This window comes from Bemisia tabaci, chromosome 1, assembly GCF_918797505.1.
Source record: "Bemisia tabaci chromosome 1, PGI_BMITA_v3".
NCBI classification, from domain to species: Eukaryota; Metazoa; Arthropoda; class Insecta; order Hemiptera; family Aleyrodidae; genus Bemisia; species Bemisia tabaci.
The window spans coordinates 86479701-86499388 of NC_092793.1; the positions used below are offsets into that span (position 1 = coordinate 86479701).

The 19688-nt window shown below is 39.0% G+C and overlaps 1 long non-coding RNA gene across 2 annotated transcripts; it reads left to right on the forward strand.

Moving 5' to 3' along the window:
• The first annotated feature begins 308 nt into the window (after positions 1 to 308).
• LOC109041374 (uncharacterized) lies at positions 309 to 19150 on the forward strand. 2 transcript variants are annotated; one of them, XR_011900851.1, is made up of 4 exons: positions 309 to 693; positions 10889 to 11084; positions 17553 to 17695; positions 18355 to 19150. It is a non-coding gene; the product is annotated as an uncharacterized lncRNA (long non-coding RNA). The 2 variants fall into 2 exon arrangements; XR_002009947.2 differs by lacking the exon at positions 18355 to 19150 and having other exon boundaries at positions 312 to 693; positions 17553 to 17770.
• The last annotated feature ends 538 nt before the right edge of the window (positions 19151 to 19688 follow it).

Consider the following 19688-nt stretch of genomic DNA (forward strand, 5'->3'; position numbering starts at 1 on the left):
TGAGGTGCATCACAGGGAGGAAGGTACTTCTTGGGGGCTCACGAACCTACGTGTGTAAGTGTGAGTGCGTGCGCGATAGGGGAGGGGGAGAGAGATAGAGAGAAAGCGATAACGAACAGGGAGAAGGGCGAAAGTTGAGGACTAAGAGAAATAGCGGTGAGTGTACAGAGAATAAAAATGATTGTCGTAGTGATCATGACAGGGGAGTTTCAGTCTGGGAGAGAGAGAAGTGAAGGATAGCGGGGTCATAGAATTGCGCGCTGTTCGATGGGATTTGAGGGGGTTGAGGAGTCGCGAAAAGAATCTCGGGGGAGCGGCGAGAGGGTAGAATATGAATTAGGAGAAGCGGAGAGAGGAATTAGAAGGACAGAGACGGACGGAGCGGTGAAAGAGAGTGCGGAAAAGCGGCGCGGCGGTGATGGTGGCGTTAGTGGTGGCGCGGCGGCGGCGAGTGTTGTCGAGCGTCGGAGGGTAAGTTTTCTGCCGTCTGGGATTCAGGTCATTAGAGGGTGACGGCTCGGGTGGGAGGGAGTGGGGCAGAAAAAGACGGAGGGGATGATCGGTGTTGGGCGTTCATGCGCGTGGCAACGCCAAGGGTAGCTGAAATTACGAGCCGGCACTCAGAGTTCAGACGCCGCCTAACGACGCCCAACGCATCGACCGACGCCCGGTACCCGTCTCCTCCGCCGCCAGGTAAGCGCCCAGGAAGCACATTAACTCCTATGTATTTTTAATGGCTTTGCATCTGATTTGCCACTATTTCGCTCAAAATCTTAGATCCTGAGGCACCCATCCGTGGGTCCGCTAGCGTTCGGCTCACAAAGGGAACTTCCCAAGATGCCGCCTCCGATCGGGCTAAGAAAATTCTTACGAACTCTTTGCATGAATCCATTGGACCCGTGTTTTTTTTGTTTCATCCAATGCGCCTTTGAAACACCCCGAAAAAATACCGAAAAGTCTTATTATGAGCGCTCGAGTGTATATGTACGCAGTTTAGCAGCTCTTTTCACACAATAGGCGGTGGCCCTGCGGTAGAGCGCTCGCCCCGTTGGCGGGCGATCCCGGTTCCGATGCCCGGGCGAGAGGATTACTTTTTACGACTGAATTTCATATTCTCACACATTTCCACAACAACATTTTACACCAAATCACATTTAATACATTGGTATTTATAACATCAATTAATTTACAACCATCACCAAACACAAATTAATCAATGATCAATAATTTCTTCAATTGGCAGTATAGATACTTTTTTTTTTTTTTTTTTTTTTTTTTTTTTTTTTTTTTTTTTTTTTTTAATGTATTAAATGTGATTCGATGTGAAGTGCTATTGCGGAAAATGTGTGAGAATATAAAATTCGATTTAAAAAGTAATACCCTCGCCCGGGCATCAAACCCGGGACCGCCCGCTTAAGGAGCGAGCGCTTTACAGCAGAGCCTCCGTCTAATATGGTAAGAGAACTGCTAAACTGCGTATATGTTTTAGCAATTGGCAATTAGCAATCGCCGGCAATTTGCAAGCGGTTCACGTGCTGTTTCAATATATCGATTATATATATATTGAATATATATTATATATTAGATATATAATATATATTCAATAATCTCAACCCGACTGATGTCACGGAGTTCACTGCACGCTCTCCTAAGTGTGCATATTTCTGCCATGTTTTTAAGGATGCAAAGGAGCTATTCACATCATAGGCAACATAATCAGCACTCTAATCTTGTTCTTTTATTTTTGAATTATATGATTTTCTATATTTATTCACCACTGGCTTACAAATTGCTAATCGCCTGCGGCATATATACATACACTCGAGCGCTAAAAACAAGACTTTTCGGAATTTTGTAGGAGTGTTTTCAGGGTGCATTGGAAAAAAAACAAAAGAACAAGGGTTTAATGGATTCATCTGAGGATTTCGTAAGAATTTTTTCAACCCGATCGGAGGCAGCAGCTTGGGAAGTTCCCTTGTCGGTAGGCTTCACAACTTCTTCCGACCCATACCCGAGTCCTCGGTAGCTCTGCAATTTTTTTAGCGTGGTTGGTTACTTCACAATTTCTCCACCTCTCATGGCAACCTGCCGCAATGTTGACCCCGCGCGTGCTTCTCAGCGGCCCCCAACCTAACAAGAATCGTTAGGTTTTATGATTGCTACCGAAGGTTCCGTTCGCAGGGTACGGCCTTGTCTCCACGGGCCGTTTCACGGGATTTGTCCCAGGAAGAAATCCCACTTACAAAGTCGAGAAGTACCAAGTAAGGTTCTTGTACCCTAAGACCAACTGAGAGAGGTAGTAGAAGTGAATGCGAACTAGGTATAAGATATTTTGTTGGTTACTGCAATAATGTGTCTAATTGTCAATCGTGTTCAATTATTATTTTAGTCCCGGTTAAACACTCGATTTTTACTAACTTATCTGTCCGCGCAAACTTGTCGCAGGACCGTATGAGCCCCGTCCCGTGGAGACGGTAAATAACTGGGAAAAATCCCAGAAGTTTCATTCCTGCGATTCGAACTTGGGACAAATCCCATGAAAACGTCCCGTGGAGACAAAGCCTACGCGTGTGCCCAAGAGCAGTCATCGCTTTGTTCTCCGATGTTCTGATTTGATTATACCTACTTACGTTGCAGATGAGATTCGAGCTGTCAAAACAATGAGGTGGAAAGTGCCACGAAACAGGGCTACCTGTCTAGGTACTTTTGGTCTGAAAAAGAAATATTGAAAAATGAAAGTCCTTAGAAATTGTTAGCTCTTAGCTTCTCTAGCTTTGCAATTTACACATTTTGCAGGCAGAAAGTTCGAATCTTTTAATACGTAAGGTCCAACCTCAATTTTTGTGTATTTTTGGAACCCAAACCCCATAAAAAACCAATATTCCACGGATTCGAGTAATTGGCGAAAACTTTAAGTCCATCACGAAATATTTTACTTTTCCTGTTTTTTGGATACCTACATCGGAAAGAATGTTTGTCGTTCAAGATTTCAGATCTCTGTAACACAGGGATTCTCGGAGAAGAAAAAATAATTAAATTAATAAACAATGGTACAGTATTAGGCCGTACGGCGGCGTCCCATTTAAATGTGTTTTTGGGGAAATTATCGATGCCCATCGTTGCTTCATCTCCACATATTTATTAATGTGCAAATGATGGCACGTATCGGTAACAAGTTTCTGTGACAAAATAATTTTGGTCTTGGAAGTCACCAAAATGAATACATCATAGTGATCAAAAGTGCAGTTACTCAGAAAAAAAAGGCTCGCGGAGCTAACCAAATGTCACTCGCGTAGCGGGTGAAGCACTTAGAAACGTGAAAATTGGTATATATCACAACTGAAGTAGGTATGGCCTATCAACTGAGTAGGCCAAAAATTGTAGTAGGGCACCTGGGGTGGTGAAGGGAGGGGAGGTTTGCGGAGCTCCGGGCGCGTGCCCGCGGAATCGCCAAGGCACTTACAGTTATATCCTTCTCTCTGATAGAATTTCCAAAAAATGGCGGTACAGTGAATAAATGGCACCAGGATACACGCAGACACGGTGAACTATAAGATCCACTAGATAACTAAGGTGAATGATATCACGATGTAATTAAATGTAGGTAAGGCGTAAAAAGTGAGAAAAAAACAAAGAAAAATGATTTCAGAATTTAGTTTGAAACAAAGTACATAAAGAGAGCAGAAAGTGTCTTAGTCACAGTTAGAAAAGAATGACGGCATCTCATCTACTCGTAAAGAAACAAATTTCTCAGAGAAATGTAGAGAGACCTTGCATAGGGGAAAAGAAAAGTTCTTTGCTTAAATAGTTTAAATGAGAATAAGTTGACACATACAGGGTGTCCCAAAAGTCCCTTCCACCCCCTCTAAAATTTTACCTAATTAATATTTTGAAACGAAACTTTGGGTATGTTCATCGATCAATGTTAGCTAAGTTCATACCTTTCTCAAACTTTTTCTTTTCAAATAGCAAACCCTATCTTGTGATACCTCATTCGAAAGAGCATAAAAAACTAAGAATTTTGGCGCAAACCGCAGAACAATATCTTAATTTTTGACCGAGTTATGATAGTTCAAAGGTCAAATTTGACCTATTTCCAAAAATCATAACTCCGGTTCAAATTATCGTAATGAAAAAAAAAAACGGGAAACTTTACCAAATTGTAAGCTTTTTTAAGTAAAAATCACAGAAATTACTTCAAACTAATTTAAAGGGGGGTTTCGGACCCCCAAATACGTCAATTCAAAGGTCATTCAATTTTCCCGCGAAATAAGACAATTTTCCCCAGATTTGCCTCCACATTAGTTCAGTAAGGTCTAAAGCAGTTCAACATTACGTTGGCAGGTCCTCAAATTTCGGGAAAAGTAAAAAAAACGGAATTTACGGTGATTAAATTTGACCGTTTAAATTTTTTTTTTAATTTTTCCCGAAATTTGGGGACCTGCCAACGTAATGTTGAACTGCTTTAGACCTTACTGAACTAATGTGGAGGCAAATCTGGGGAAAATTGTCTTATTTCGCGGGAAAATTGAATGACCTTTGAATTGACGTATTTGGGGGTCCGAAACCCCCCTTTAAATTAGTTTGAAGTAATTTCTGTGATTTTTACTTAAAAAAGCTTACAATTTGGTAAAGTTTCCCGTTTTTTTTTTCATTACGATAATTTGAACCGGAGTTATGATTTTTGGAAATAGGTCAAATTTGACCTTTGACCTACCATAACTCGGTCAAAAATTAAGATATTGTTCTGCGGTTTGCGCCAAAATTCTTAGTTTTTTATGCTCTTTCGAATGAGGTATCACAAGATAGGGTTTGCTATTTGAAAAGAAAAAGTTGGGGTCCGCAGCCCCTCCCCACGGGGGGGAGGGGGGCCGAAAATTTTGGGGGCCCAAAAAGTAGCTAACATTGATCGATGAACATACCCAAAGTTTCGTTTCAAAATATTAATTAGATAAAATTTTAGAGGGGGTGGAAGGGACTTTTGGGACACCCTGTATATTCAATGTTCGGTAGGTATTCAGTGTGATGTGTGAACAGTAGCCCCTAGAGGTGTCGACCCTACTATAACTCTCTGGGTAGGATGGGAAGAGGGAGGAGGGCTGGGAAACTTAGGTTTGAATCAAAATGATCTTTGATATAGGTATCATCTATTAGGTATGCTGTTGCATGTGGTCCCATTCCATGCTTAAGACACATCAATAACATAACATTGAAATGATGATCCGCAGAAAGCAGAAAGTCAATATTGGTCAAGTAAAAGGTCAACTTCCGATCCATACACGGTAGATATCTCGGGTTTCGAAAGGTTTCGACGGAATCTGAATCTACATAAAATTTGCTACCCAACCTCCGTGCGATTTTTGCGTACATGTATTTTTTTAATATCCATCCAAACATTTAAAACCGGAAAACATAAGGGTTCCTACTAGGTACCTTCCAAAATACGGCGGTAAAGTGCCATAACAATGACTTAAAAAATAAAATAAAAATATCTTTATGAAGGTATATTTATCCTTGTACGTAATATATTCACTTTATCTCTCAATGACCACTTGCAATTAGGTAGCACCATCAGATGACGATGATGAATTTTAGAACTCCGTCAGAGCGCCCTCGCAGATGTCTTATCGCCCTCTTCTTCCATACTGCACCTAATGCATCTTTTGATAAAAAAAAAAAAAAAAAAAAAAAAACCTGGATTGCGTCATCCTATTATCCATCTAATCATTTTACTAAGTATCCAATCCCGAAATAAAAGTTGTTTTTCGGACTTAGATTTTTAAAGTTTCCATAATACCTATGTCCCACCTCTCCCGTTGGTTCACTCCACTTCGCGCCGGTACCCTTCGAAGAATACTCGGCGGAACCCATACTGCCGCGTTGAGAAAAAACTCTGTACCTACTCATGTAAACATTCTGATGTTAAGTAACAAACTTCCTCCAATGAATCATGAATATCCTGAGAAATTGGTGACTACCTTACTTTGATTGTTGCGAAGAATATTCCCTTTACTTTATTCTGGTAGGTATAGCTGATAATGTTACGAGAACGCCCTCATGACTTTCCTCAGTATAAACATTTTATTAGAGGAAACTTGGCAACGTTTAAATTTTGCCACGGCCACGGCGCTCTCTTATTGAGTACGGCAGCATGCGTATCCCATTCTCTCAGGCGTCTGTCTGTCGATCCTCAGTCTCATTTTTCTGCTCTGCAGTTTTTTACACGATGCGTTCGGAGGGTTGAAAAATCACCATGGGGAGGGCGAAAACGTGCCGCGGTCGCGGAGGGTGGGACGAGAAAGCAGCTGGCCGGAGCATGAATTAATTTGTGCCCGAGTGTGGCATGGAGGTGGTTATTAGCGATGAAACGTTGCGCGTTGTTGAAGAACGAAATAAAACGGACATTAGCGGCTGCTACTCACAAATGGTAGAAATTAAACATGAAACGATAAAAAATAATAAATCAAAGTAATGGTCACTAGAGCTTAGGTATTTTCTATCCGTCCCCGTAAATAAGGTCTCTCATCTGCGCACCTTGCCCGTCAAGTCATAAAAATTTATGCTATAGTAATCAAAAGTCCTAGCAGCATCACTGTACTCTATGAAAAACAGAGTCTTCATGGCGTCCCAATGACATTACAATGACAATTTTTGAAATTATATGCCGTAACTAATGACGTCATTGAGACTCTGTTTCATAAATCATTGTGATATGTCTATATTATATTTAAACATCATTCAGTAGGTATGATCCACTTTTACCAGGGAATGTAATATTTGTGGAGGTGTTTCTTGTTTGAATGATATTAATTAAGTGGTTATCATGGTTAACATGTTGTCTTTTATTTTATCTGAATTCCTATCACCGAATCCATTCACCCGTTTATGTGCTGGCCCCACTAACCCTTTTCGTAGAATCGTGTAGCATCATAAAAGTGTTGCAGAATGATACGATTTCCGGAATTGCTATCAGTAAGTGGGAATTTTTCCGGTAAAAAATCTGCACAAGTAGTTAATTACCAAAAACCCCATATTAATATTGAAAACAATTCGGATGTTCCCTCTATACTAGTAAGTTAAGGAAGATTCACTGGTTTGCTTCAGAGTACCTACATAGGGAGAGTACGGACACGTCGAAATATGGAGCTCTTAGGGCCCAAAAGAACAGCCAACCTTTGAAAACAAAAACTGTCACTGACAATCTTCAGATTCCAATATCGAACCAACATGGCCAAGAATGTCCATTAATAAGCAAAAATGAGTCAAATATGTGATTCACCAACGGCGCATCGTATCAATTAGAACGATAAATCAGTCTATAGATAATTTGAATTCATAGGTTAGCTACCCTTTTGGGCCCTAAGAGCTTCATCATCTAACCTTAAAATTTCCGACTTGTCCGTACCCTCCCTATATGGGCCCTCTAGTTAGCTTTGTCCTTGCTGTTATATAGACGGTCGGTGAAGGCGATTCCGACGTTGCAAGGGTGTGGCGTGCTTTGCGATATATCGATTGTTGTGCTATTTAAACTGAGGGTAAAGAATCGATTATTGAGGTGTTCGCTGCAAACACCCTGTTTATCGATCCTTTTCAATAGATTTAAATGGAATGACAAATCGAAATAGCGCAAAGCATGCCACGCCACTGATAAGTGACTAACTAAAAACAAGAGGCGGCGAGTCTAAGACTGAGGTTGAGGCGACGTACCTACCTAAAACAAAATTGCCTGTGCAGTGTTCCGGTCGATATACGGCACCAACTAATTGCGGAAATGATCGAAACTGTAAAACCAGCCTTCGAAAGAGGTCTAACGTGAAAGTTTTATTGACTACTTAAGCAGCACTGTCATCTACTTTCTATGTGGCGCTCATCAAGAAAAGGTCTACTTCCTAGATAGAACAATTTTCTTGAAAGAAAATAGGTATAAAGTAGATCTAGAAAATAGACACAAGAAAACAGAAAGAAAGTACATTTTTTCCTTGCATTTTCTTAAAAGAAAACATTAAGAAATTGGCTAGAAAATAATTCTACTTTCAATAAATTTTCTACCTTTTTTTCCAAATGGAAAGTTGACAGAAAGTAGACCTATGAAATATATCCATTTTCTTTGGTCAGACTTTTGACTCACAATGTTTTTTCTTTCTACTTTCTAGATAACTCTCCATTTTCTTGGTATTTTCTAGAAGTTTTCTTATTAGTTTTTTTCTAGGAAAAAATTTTATTTTGCTACTTGGGTAACTGCAAGTTTTGACGTCCATCACGATCCGCCAAATTGTATAATTTAAGAATTGATTCTAAGAGGAATCTTCCCTATATTTACCACTTTTAAACTTCTGCGTTAAAATAAGATAAAAGCTTCCAAGTTTCCATGTAATGCCCGATCTCTCGCATTTACTAGCTTCATACTTTGCAACGCAAAGGCACGTAACGCAACGCAGTACAAATGATGGTTAATTTTAGTTATGACGATTTTTACATAGATCCCCTGAATAAAATTGATCACTTCTAATTAAAATTTATTGCAATAAAATTTGGTAAGTTGCAAAGTTTCATTGCATTGCATACTGGCCTATACCTAACTTCCTAACACATGAACCTCTTATTGTTGATTGTTTAGAATCGGTAGGTCATTCGCTAAATGATTTAGAAATAATGCCAATTTATGGTATCAAAAATGAAATTTAATTGCTGTAAATCCTAATTTTTTTTTTTAATATTTTCGTTGCACTATGCTATACTTGGGAGGTTGGCAACAAGTGCAGCAGGAGATGGAACTGTTAAGACCGTGAGTAACCTGAGGTAATCGGTGTGTTTTAATGCACACGTATTTTTTATTGCAGAGCATTGCATGAACGCAAATTGGCAATCAAACAGGCAACAGGGTGCGAGTCGCAGGGGCTCTAGTTTGAAAGAGTGCAAAGGTGCAAGGGTCATACGCGACAGCTGATCGCACAGCGGCTTCTCTTTTCACAATGCCCCTATCCCTCCCCCCTTGGGTATCCTGCTCCCAGGGAGTCTTTTATTCAATCTTATACCGCCGCCCATTGGGTCATTCTCATTTGCCGTGTCACTACTCTTTCGCTGGAGGGTTGAGGGGAGGTACGGTAGGGTAAGAAGACCCCTTCAAGGGTCACGTGCGTAGTCCCTTCCTTGTGCCGTATTCGCAGTCGTTGAACCTAAAACTAACGGCACTAGTCTGGTCCTAACATCGTCTCAACCTCTGTCGTCAGTGTTTCCGGTGCTTCCTGCCCCAACCCGCATTTTAGATTGCATTATTTGCGCGTTATTCCAATCGTTTTTCGCTGAACCGCCAGTTATTTTCACTACAATCGACCTCAATCCCTAGTGCTTCATACATCTCTGATTCACTAAACACTCTCAAACCTGCAGGAATGTTGTAAAAGTGATACCTACTTGCGGAATTATTCTAAGTTTTTGATATTAAGTAGGTACCTACCTACCCAGCAAAAGGTGCTAGTGAAAGCATTGTTCATTTTGTGGCATTCTAGATTTTTGATGAGTTAATTTGTTTGATATTTATTCCTTGTTATCGATTCTGCGATTGTTTTACCATTAAGGTGGATTTTTAAGATAGAATTTTAACTTGCTGTTATGCAGCTGTGGTGAGAATGGCTCATTGTTTTTAAGAGACCCACTGCCGCGTCATGTGGTATAAGCTTCATGCGCTCTGGGCACGATTGATACATTTCAAATTTTAACCTCTCGGTGAATTATTTCTGGAAAATCAAAATTCAAGTCTGTAGATATATCATTCAGGAATGTTCGCGGCAAAAATCATAAGTATTCCAAAGACGTAGAGGAAAGTCAAAAAAGCTATTTCCAATTAACCATCGAAATTGGTTGTAAAATGGAAACAGGACTTTTGATACTTTATTTTCAGATTTTGGAGGATGATTTTCGGCACGAAGATTCCTTCATGATTAAACTGCAGACTGAAATGTCGAGTTTCCCAAAATAATCCACCGGATACTTAAAATTTTAAAGATATCGATCGTACTCAGAATGCATTGCACAAAAGCTGAAGATCCACCTTAAATTCACAGTCTGCAATACCTACAGCCGAATCAAAATTTTTCAAAACTTGATCGTAATTTCGAAAAGTGTAAGGTTTCGGTCACTCAAACATTAATAATTACCTATCGTTAATTGAGACAGAGTAACTCGAAAAATTTTAACATGCTGTTTTGGAGCTGCGGTGAGAGAGGCTCATTGTCTTTAAGAGGCCCATTGCTGCGTCACGTCGTAATTGTGGAAAGGCACACGGAAAAAAAGAATTGCTGATTCAACAATTCACTTACTGAAAACAGTGAGTGGAATGTTTCAACGCAGATTTCACAACAAAAAAATGCTACTTTAACCACATTGTAAACTAATTTAACCACGGGGGTGGTTAAAGTGGCATTTTTTGTTGTAAAATCTGCGTTGAAACATTGCACTCATTGTTTTTAGCAATTGAAGTGTTGAATCAGCAATTTTTTTTCCGTGATATAAAAATGTTAATTATTTTCGACCTCTTAGTAAGTTGATTATTTTATATTGTACTTCAAATTTTGTGGATAATTTTTAAAATTTTTCTCCTTATGTCATCTGATACTTAACAGATATAGCCTTGACTCGTTGGTTCGAATCCGCCTCCGAGGAGTCCCTCCGAAAATCGCCTTTTTCGAGATATTTTTAATCGCGTAAATATTAGTAGGTAATGAAAAATCCACATAAAAGTATATTCGCAGATATACACCATTCACAAGGTTTGTAGGTATCATTCACACTCGAACCTAAGCATTAATCCGAGTTGTGACTGAATTGTTGAGAGCAAGCTTCCGTTCGTGCGTTTAAGTCGTTTGCGTCTTTTCTGTGTCCTTCACAGCAGCCTGCCGGACGTCATCTTCGCACCTCTCTCAGTAAACAATAACCCCGCGATTGTGCCTTTGGATTGAGGTATTGCTGTCTCAAGTTGGAATTGATCGGGCTCAATCATTCTTGGCCTTGATTGACCGTGGAAAAGCGGCACCGTTATTTCTTGGATTGCGAAGCAACATAAGCAGGGAGAGGTACAAAAATTGGTAAGTCCCCATTTGTTCCTTTCAGGTCCGTCGTAGGACGAGACGATCCCATTTCTTTTGCGTAAATCAATTACGTCTATGAATATTATTGTTATTTTGTAATGCGGGGGCTCTGCCCCCTGGATCCCCAGTCACTCGCCTCGCGAGTGACTTGGGCACGGCTCACTATTTCATACTTTAAGTGCAAAAAGATGATAAAATAACGCAATCCGATAACATATCTTTTCTGATTTCATTAATTCAAGAGGAATTTCTCCCTAAATCAATTTCTATCGAACTTCTTTGTAGTGTTTCAAAAAAGGAAGAAAAACTGGAAATTATTGCTAGAAAGCGTTTTAAATAGGTAGTTTTCCTTTGGGGTTCAAAAAAATGATTTTTGGCTCCTGCGAGAGAACGGATCGACGGATTTCAAAAATCTCTTCGGGTATCGAAAAAGCATCGGAAGCAATACATGTTAAACGCAAAGCACAATTGTTTCCGTCAATTTTTAAGAAAGTCTTTATGCGGTTCAAGTGGTAGTTCAAAAGAGGGGTTCTTGGCTCTGGCGAGAGAACATGAACGGATCTCAAAAATCTCTTCCCTGCTAGAAATGGCGAGTAGGTTATTCAGAATTCGCCAACTCACATGAGTAGAACTTCCTTCTTACATGGGTAGAAAGCCTACTCATATGAGTAGAAATTCTACTCATATCACTAGAATATTCTACTCATAAGAGTAGAAAAGTTCAACTTATATGAATTCAATTTTTTTCATTTTTCAGAAGTGCTGTTTCTTACCAGGAGACACTGACGTAGTATGTAAATTTAAAAATTAAAAGCATTTTGTTCTTATGAATTTTTTGATGCGGTGAATAAGTAATTTCTGAGATACCGGACACGGTAGATTCAACGCTGAACTCATGCGAGTTGAAATCTCTAGTCATGTGAGTTGGAATCTCTAGTCATAGGTTCGGCGAAAACTGGAGAGAGAAATTCTGCTCAGATGAGTTAAATTCTGTTTATGTAAGTTAAAATTCTATTCATATGGGTTGAAATTCTATTCATATGACTTTGATTTTCCACTCATTTGTACTTACTCACCGTTTTTAGCAGGAATTCGGATATCGAAAAAACATCTGAAGCACTAAATGTTGGACGCAAAGCACAATTGTTTCCGACAATTTTTAAGAAAGTTGTTTTTACGCCGTTTTAGCTCAAAACTCAGTTTTTCGGCTCTTGCAAGAGAAGGGTTCAACGGATTTTAAAAATCTCCTCGGATGTTGAAAGAACTATCGAAGCACTAAATATTGGCCGCAAAGCACAATTGTTGGCATCAATAGTTCTCCGCAAAAGTATAAAAAAAATGTTTTTGGGCGTAAAGTGTTGGCTTACCATAACTGTTTTTTTGACTCCGACATGCAGGAGAACGGCTGCGTGGATTTAAAAAATCTCTTCGGATATCGAAAGAACTATTGAAGCATTAAATGCTAGCCGCAAAACACAATTTTTAGCTTCAATAGTTTTCCGCCAAAGTAATAAAAAAACGGTTTTTGGGCATTATGTTGGCTTACCATTTCGTTTTTAGGCTGCAGTTTTTGAATCGTTTGGCGGTAGGTATGAGCTGAAACTTGAAGAACGATTAGGCACAATGGGCCTATTGCATGCAAACGATAAAGCCGCGCGAATAGACTTTTCAGAGGTTAAATGACACGAAAATTACGATGGCCACATTAAAAAAGTCTGAAATACATTCCTTACTGCGCAATTTGCGTTGTTAGGAACGCGCTTTTTCAAATTTCCCGCGCCTGGGGCAGTCTTCTAATCACCGAAAACGAGCAAACGGCGGGCTCGGTGATTTCCGGAAGATGCCGAGTCGTTGTTGTTGTTATTTTTTCCTTCAGTTTGTTTACAAACCCAACGTGATCTCTTATAGTGGTCCATATACGCTTTATGCGGTAACCAAATCGGTCAACTTTTAAATATCCAACGCAATCCTTCTACATTTCATTTCACGATATCACGAGCTCCGATTTTTAGGTTAGGTACCTATGTTGGTTTGCAAGAAATGTAGATTATGCTTGTTTTTCAAGGCACTATAAAGACTGCAATTTCGGTGCAATCATGTTGTAACAAATTCACGCCATGTGCCTGGCATCCAATTCTCTAGTTGTTTTAAAGTTTTTTCGACTTAAATGTCTCACCTACCTAACCCATATAGCCCAACATATTTTGAAAATATTGTCACCTTTATCAAAATATTTTCATGGCAATATTGTAAGTAAAATATTTTCAAAATATTTTTAAAACATTTTAAAGGAATATTTTGAAAATGTTTACAAAAAATATTTTTAAAATAATTCAAAAATATTGCCTGTAAACATGCATGTTAAAAATATTCCTTAAGAAAGTTTTGAAAATATTTTAAAAATATTTTTTGAAAATATTTTTAAGTTCTCAAGTTAGTATGTGGTATAATTTACACCGGTGTTAATTTAGTGTGAGTACCTATTACGTGATATCGAAAAAAAAAATCAGACAAAAAAATATGAAAAAAATATCAGTTTTAGTTGACCGGAAATAGCCGCGAATTGCCGTTAATTGTTTCCGTTAGAAAACTGCCCCCAGACGCGGGAGATGTGAAAAAGCGCGTTCCTAACAACGCAAATTGCGCAGTAAGGAGTGTATTTCAGACTTTTTTAATGTGACCATCGTAATTTTCGTGTCATTTAACCTCTATAAAGTCTATTTGCACGGCTGTATCTCTTCCATGCAACAGGCCCATTGAAGCACTAAATACTGGGCCTAGTTTTGGAATTTGTGCTTCGTGTTGGTCAGCGAACTTCACGGAGCTTTGAAGAGCATCGGATTACGGCTAGTAGGTACACATCCATGCTCCAGGCTTTCAAATTTTCAGGGATTAAGGCCAAAAGGAGTCTGTTTCTGCAGTTCCACTTGTTAGTTCCCTGATGAGACTTGGATGTGTTGCTCAGCTAATCATTCTGATCCAAAGGTCTCATGGGCCGAAAGAGATCCAACTAGCGGTTTTCGAGATATTCCCCGTTTTATGTGCGTGAATTGAGGTTTCGCTGGCCGGACCATTGTGCGGCGCTACTCGTACCCTTCGCTTCCAGTCCACTCCGACCGCTCTCCGCTTCCCCGCCACCCATACCCGAGGCTCGGACTCTGACGCTCATGAGGCTTTGCTAATTGTCACCGGGCCGGGTGGTCTCATGTGGGTGGTGATAAGACCGCCCGGAATAAGGAATTTGCTAATTGTATAAAAATTGAATTTCGGTACTGAAATTCATTGATGATGTCCCCAGACTTATCGGTAGCTTAGTCCCTTGAGATAAGAAAACATAGGTATATAATGCTTCCTCTGTCAAATATTACGTGCATGAAACTAGAGAAACAGGTTCGTTACAGTGACGAAGCGTGAATGATCGGTTTATTGATATTTCCCCATTTGAAGCTATGGTAAAGAATCAATCATTGAGGTGTTCGTTGCTACCCTTATCGCTCTTTTTCTATAGGTTTAAATGGCAGATCTTTCGATGCATCGCAAACCACGCCATTGGTTTGTTGATAAAAAAAATGTTAAATCCCTCCGAAACCATGGAGAAAAAAACTAGGGGTTTGCATCTTTAGGATTTTTTTCCCCGTGACGTAGGTCTGTACAACATGGCATCGATATACCTACCAGCAAAATCCGGAGTTCGACGTATGAAACACGGACCATACCGTCCGAATTTTTTGCTTCATTCAACTCATGATATAATTTCAAACTCTTTAAAAAGAATGACTATTTTCTCTAAACTACACCAGTTCCAAGAAAATCTATGATAAAAATCGTCCGTGCCGATCTACGTCATCAAACAAATCCAAGATGCCTGAAATGCAAACACCTCCTTTTTTTCTCTACCTATGCTCCAAAACATTTTCCGGTCAAAATGCTCGACGAGGTAAGCTATATGTTGTATTTTTACTAATTATTCTTTCTTTATCTTTTTCTTAAATACATATTTTTTCCGAAAATCTGCTAAAATTCTACTTTTAACTTCCTAAGGGGATAAACAAGACAAGGGTACCCATAAACTTTTGTTGAATTCTTCGGGAATCGGCAAAACTTCCACGTCCACCCAAAGACCAAGAACATCCTTCTTATGTACAAAGAAAAAAAAAGAAAAAAATCATGCAATTTAAGAAACAATAAAAAAAAATGAAACAGAGAATTAATGGATTCACTTACTGTTAGTAATTTAGACCGGAAAATAAATACCGTAACGATTTGGCAACATTGGTGAGCGGTCGCGAGGGGAAGGTTGTTTCCGCGCTGCGTGTCTCAGGGCTGTCGCGGTGTCGGTAAGGGGTAACCGATGAAGGGCGAAAAAATGATCGGTTGTGAGTGAGCGACGCTAGGGAGAAGGAAAAGGTCGAAGGGTTGTCGCTCCCCGGCAGCGACAAAGAATCTAGCTTCTCTTTCTGTTCGGAGTAAACTCCAAAGTTTTTGCTTCGCGACAATAATGCAGCAAAAATCCAAGCGGAATCCATCAACGCGCGCTCCGGAAATAGTGCTCCGGCGCTTAGTGCTCCAGTAATGTAGCCTGAGTAGCAATGACTGATGAGATTTTTTTTTTTTTTTTTTTTAATTAATAAGATAAAATAAAAACTTGTGAGGTTTAGAAAGACAAAGTCTTCAGTAAGCGGTAAAAATTTGGTTTTTGGAGACTCCTCGTATTTTTAAACAAAAATACGAGAGGTAAAATATGAGTTGTTATGGCAGGACAGATCAAACTACGAAGGAAAGAAACCTCTAGCAAGAAAGGGCTAGGGTAGGTGGGGGCATGCAAAAGGCCGCACGTTTCCGTTGCGGCCGCCTGTCGGCCGCCGTATCGCATGAAAATTTCGGAAATGTGGTAAAATAACAACTAAGTATAGACCCTCCATAAAATGACACACTTTCTCGAATTTTAAAAGCATTTCCGAAATTTTTACGATTTTTTTTAAACAAATTTCGGATGTGCTTTCAGAATTCTGGAAAGTGTGCCTAATCGTGGATGAGGATCTATACTTAGTTGATATTTTACCACATTTCCGAAATTTTCATGCGATACGGCGGCCGACAGACGGCCGCAACGGAAAAGTGTAGCCTTTTGCTCCCACATACCCTACATTTTAGGATCTTTTGTAATAATGATATTAATAATATTGAATAAAATATGTAGTAAAAGATATAGTATTCGTAGTATTAGTTAATAGATTAAATATTAGTGGTATTTTAGTGAAGGCCACTTGCGGCCTCTTGCCCCATTGGACCTGCGGCTTTTTACCCCATTTGATGACGTAGGCAAACATAACCTCATAATTAAAAGCTAAAGCCATTAGCCCAAAAGTGACTCAGGGATATTCAAACCATCCTATTGTTTGAACTGCAGCTCGTTCGAATGTTACTATCAACTACGGAAATTGAAATTGACCAAAATAAAACTAAAAAAATTGATTTTTTTTTTTTTTTTTTTTTTTTTTTTTTTTTTTTTTTTAACGAATAATTAACTCTCCTCATATTTTTGTGGGAACGCGTCGGTTCGGTCCGAAACTTTGTCAACACAACAACACCACCACTGCCAACATAACTGACACGGTCCCGGTGGCAACCTAAACAATCCTCGGAAAAAAAACTGGGGTGCGGCCTTTTGCCCTCACCTATCCCATGGCAATGTTAAAAGGAATCCAATTGGATCAGCGAATTTCTAAAGAGAACAAGAAGAAAATTTTATTTGTTATATTAATTACTGTAGTTAAAAGTTTATTAACGTACGGATGTGAGGTTTGGCAGCTAACGAAACGGACACAGGATATGCTAAGTGCAACGGAGATGGATTTCTGGAGGAGGTCGGAAGAAATTGCTAGGAGAGACCGGGTCCGTAATGATAAAATGCGTCACATCATGGAAGTTGAAAATGTCATCGTGTTCGTCGTCATGACCAAACAGCTTGTCTGGTACGGTCATGTTTATTAGGATGACGGAAGAGAGCCTACCAACAAATAAGCTTTATTGGATGTTCCCTGAGAGGAGACGACGGGTACGCCCGGTGAAGGGGTAGCGACATAGGGTTTTAGATGAAATGAAGGAGTACCAACTCCCTGATCGATTGTGGTAAGACCGAGTATTGTGGCAAATAGGCGTCACAGTGCGTCAGAGAGCGCCGTGAAAAAGACTCTTACGTAGGTATGTATGTAAAATATGAGTATAAAAGTGTTAAAGACTCTTAAAAGATCTACCTACAGTAGTTTTTAACATTTTAAACATTTTGGATCATGTTGAACAACTCTTTAAGGAATAATGGTCGTTTCTTTTGAAAAAAGCGATTTCTTGACGTAAATTTCACCAGAATTTGATTTTACATAATAACATGATCAGTAAGAAGAGTCTTCAGATAAAACAAATTTTAATGGCTTTTCTAGGAATTTTGAAAATTGCTTGTTGCAGGTCATTACATTGCTACCAGGGTCCTTATGAAGGGATAGACGTTTCCTTCACTTCCATGCAGAATTTACTCACTTCTAAAATGTGTCAAGATGACTTCGCTGTTTAATGGTCTCTGTCACTCCGAGATTTTCAGATCCCCATAGGTACCTATAATACTTCAGTTGCATTGCCTTTTTTTTTAAAAAAAAAAAAAAAAAAAAAAAAAAACTATTAATAAACTTGTACAAGTCCCGAGTAGCATTGTCATCTACTTTCTAGGAGGCGCTCATCAAGAAAATGTCTACTTTCTAGATGGAACAATTTTCTTGAAAGAAAATAGGTATAAAGTAGATCTAGAAAATAGACACAAGAAAACAGAAAGAAAGTACAATTTTTCCTTGCATTTTCTTAAAAGAAAACATTAAGAAATTGGCTAGAAAATAATTCTACTTTCAATAAATTTTCTATATTTTTTCCAAATGGAAAGTTGACAGAAAGTAGCCCTATGAAATTGATCCATTTTCTTTGGTCAGACTTTTGACTCGCAATGTTTTTTCTTTCTATTTTCTGGATAACTCTCATTTTCTTTGTTTTTTCTAGAAATTTTCTTAATATTTTTTTCTAGAAAAACATTCTATTTTGCTACTTGGGAAGAAGACAATTCTTAAAAAAACTGCATACATATATTTCTTATGAGGCCTTTTCTTTGAAGTATAACTAACAGTATGAGGTAAAATTTACGCTAACAAGTGTCAGAAAAAATTCTTGGAAAAAATTTGGTTACCTACATTTTGAAGACTTTTATTCCGAATTTTTATTACAGGAATACCCAAGAAAGATCTCTTAAAATCTCAGTTTCAACAAACTTTCAAGAGTCTTTGAGAGGTGCTCTCCAACCGTCGTTCTTATAATAGGGTGGGAGTTGGAATTGACCGATTTGAATTTTTACTGTAAACCACAATGCCCCGAAAAATCTATTCATGATATTCAAGTAATGTTGATATGCTTTTAATTTTGCTCCGCCCAATACCTACTGCATATTCCTTTTCATGTTCAACTAACGAGGATAGTCATTGGCAGGAGACATAAAACCTAAAGCACTGTCAAATCTGACGTAATGGATTTAATTGATTACGTTTCATGTAGCCACAGCTTATTTAGCCACGTGGCAAAATGCAACAAAAAATGTTGTATCTTGACACAGATTCTAGGTGCTATATGGCTAAGCGAAACAAAAATTAGTGTGGCAAAATGCAACAAATTATGTTGCAGTTAGCCACATGACCTGAGGACAAAACCACGTGCCTGCATTGCAGCGTTACCGAACCTGTTCGAAACGAACTTGACCTAACCTAACCTAACCTTACCTTACCTAACATAACCTAACTTAACCTAACCTAACCTTACCTAACCTTACCTAACCTAACATGACCTAACCTAACCTAACCTTACCTAACCTAACCTAACCTAACGTTACCTAACGTTACCTAACCTTACCTAACATGACCTAACCTAAGGAAGGAGAGCTGGACGCATGTGATTAATAATTCCTCCAGATACTTTCCTAGATTTTCATGTATATCAGCGTAAAATAGAATCAGTATTGCATTGGTGGGGTTGCGGGGGGGGGGGGTGGCAAAATTATTAAAATAAAACATGGTTTCAATACGAATGGTTGATTATACTTTTTAATCTATTTCAGATCTTCAATAAAATCACTTACACTGCATTAAAATAAAAATGGGAGAATAAAAAACAATTTTTTTCGCTGAATTTGGTAGGCCATTCCAAAAACTGTGGCTAACTGCAACAATTTTTTAGCAGTTCGCCACGTGACTAAATGAGCCGTGGCTAAATAAACAGATACCGATTTAATTGACGAAAAGCTTTTACACCTCACGCAACGCTGTTGGAGGCCAGTCCTCACCCGGTCGCAAGATGTCTAATTGTCCACGCCGTTTAGCTGTACCTACAGTTGGGTCGGAATTTTCTCCTGAAGCACTGCAAATCGACGGTGTAAGTCCGCAATCACATACCTATCTCGTTTGCGGTGTCTGAAAATCGCCGCCTCTAGGTGAGTTTTTTTAAAAAAGAATAAATTGACATCATTCCTTGCAGTTTTTGCAATTTTCTTCGAACTGAGAAGAAACATCACGG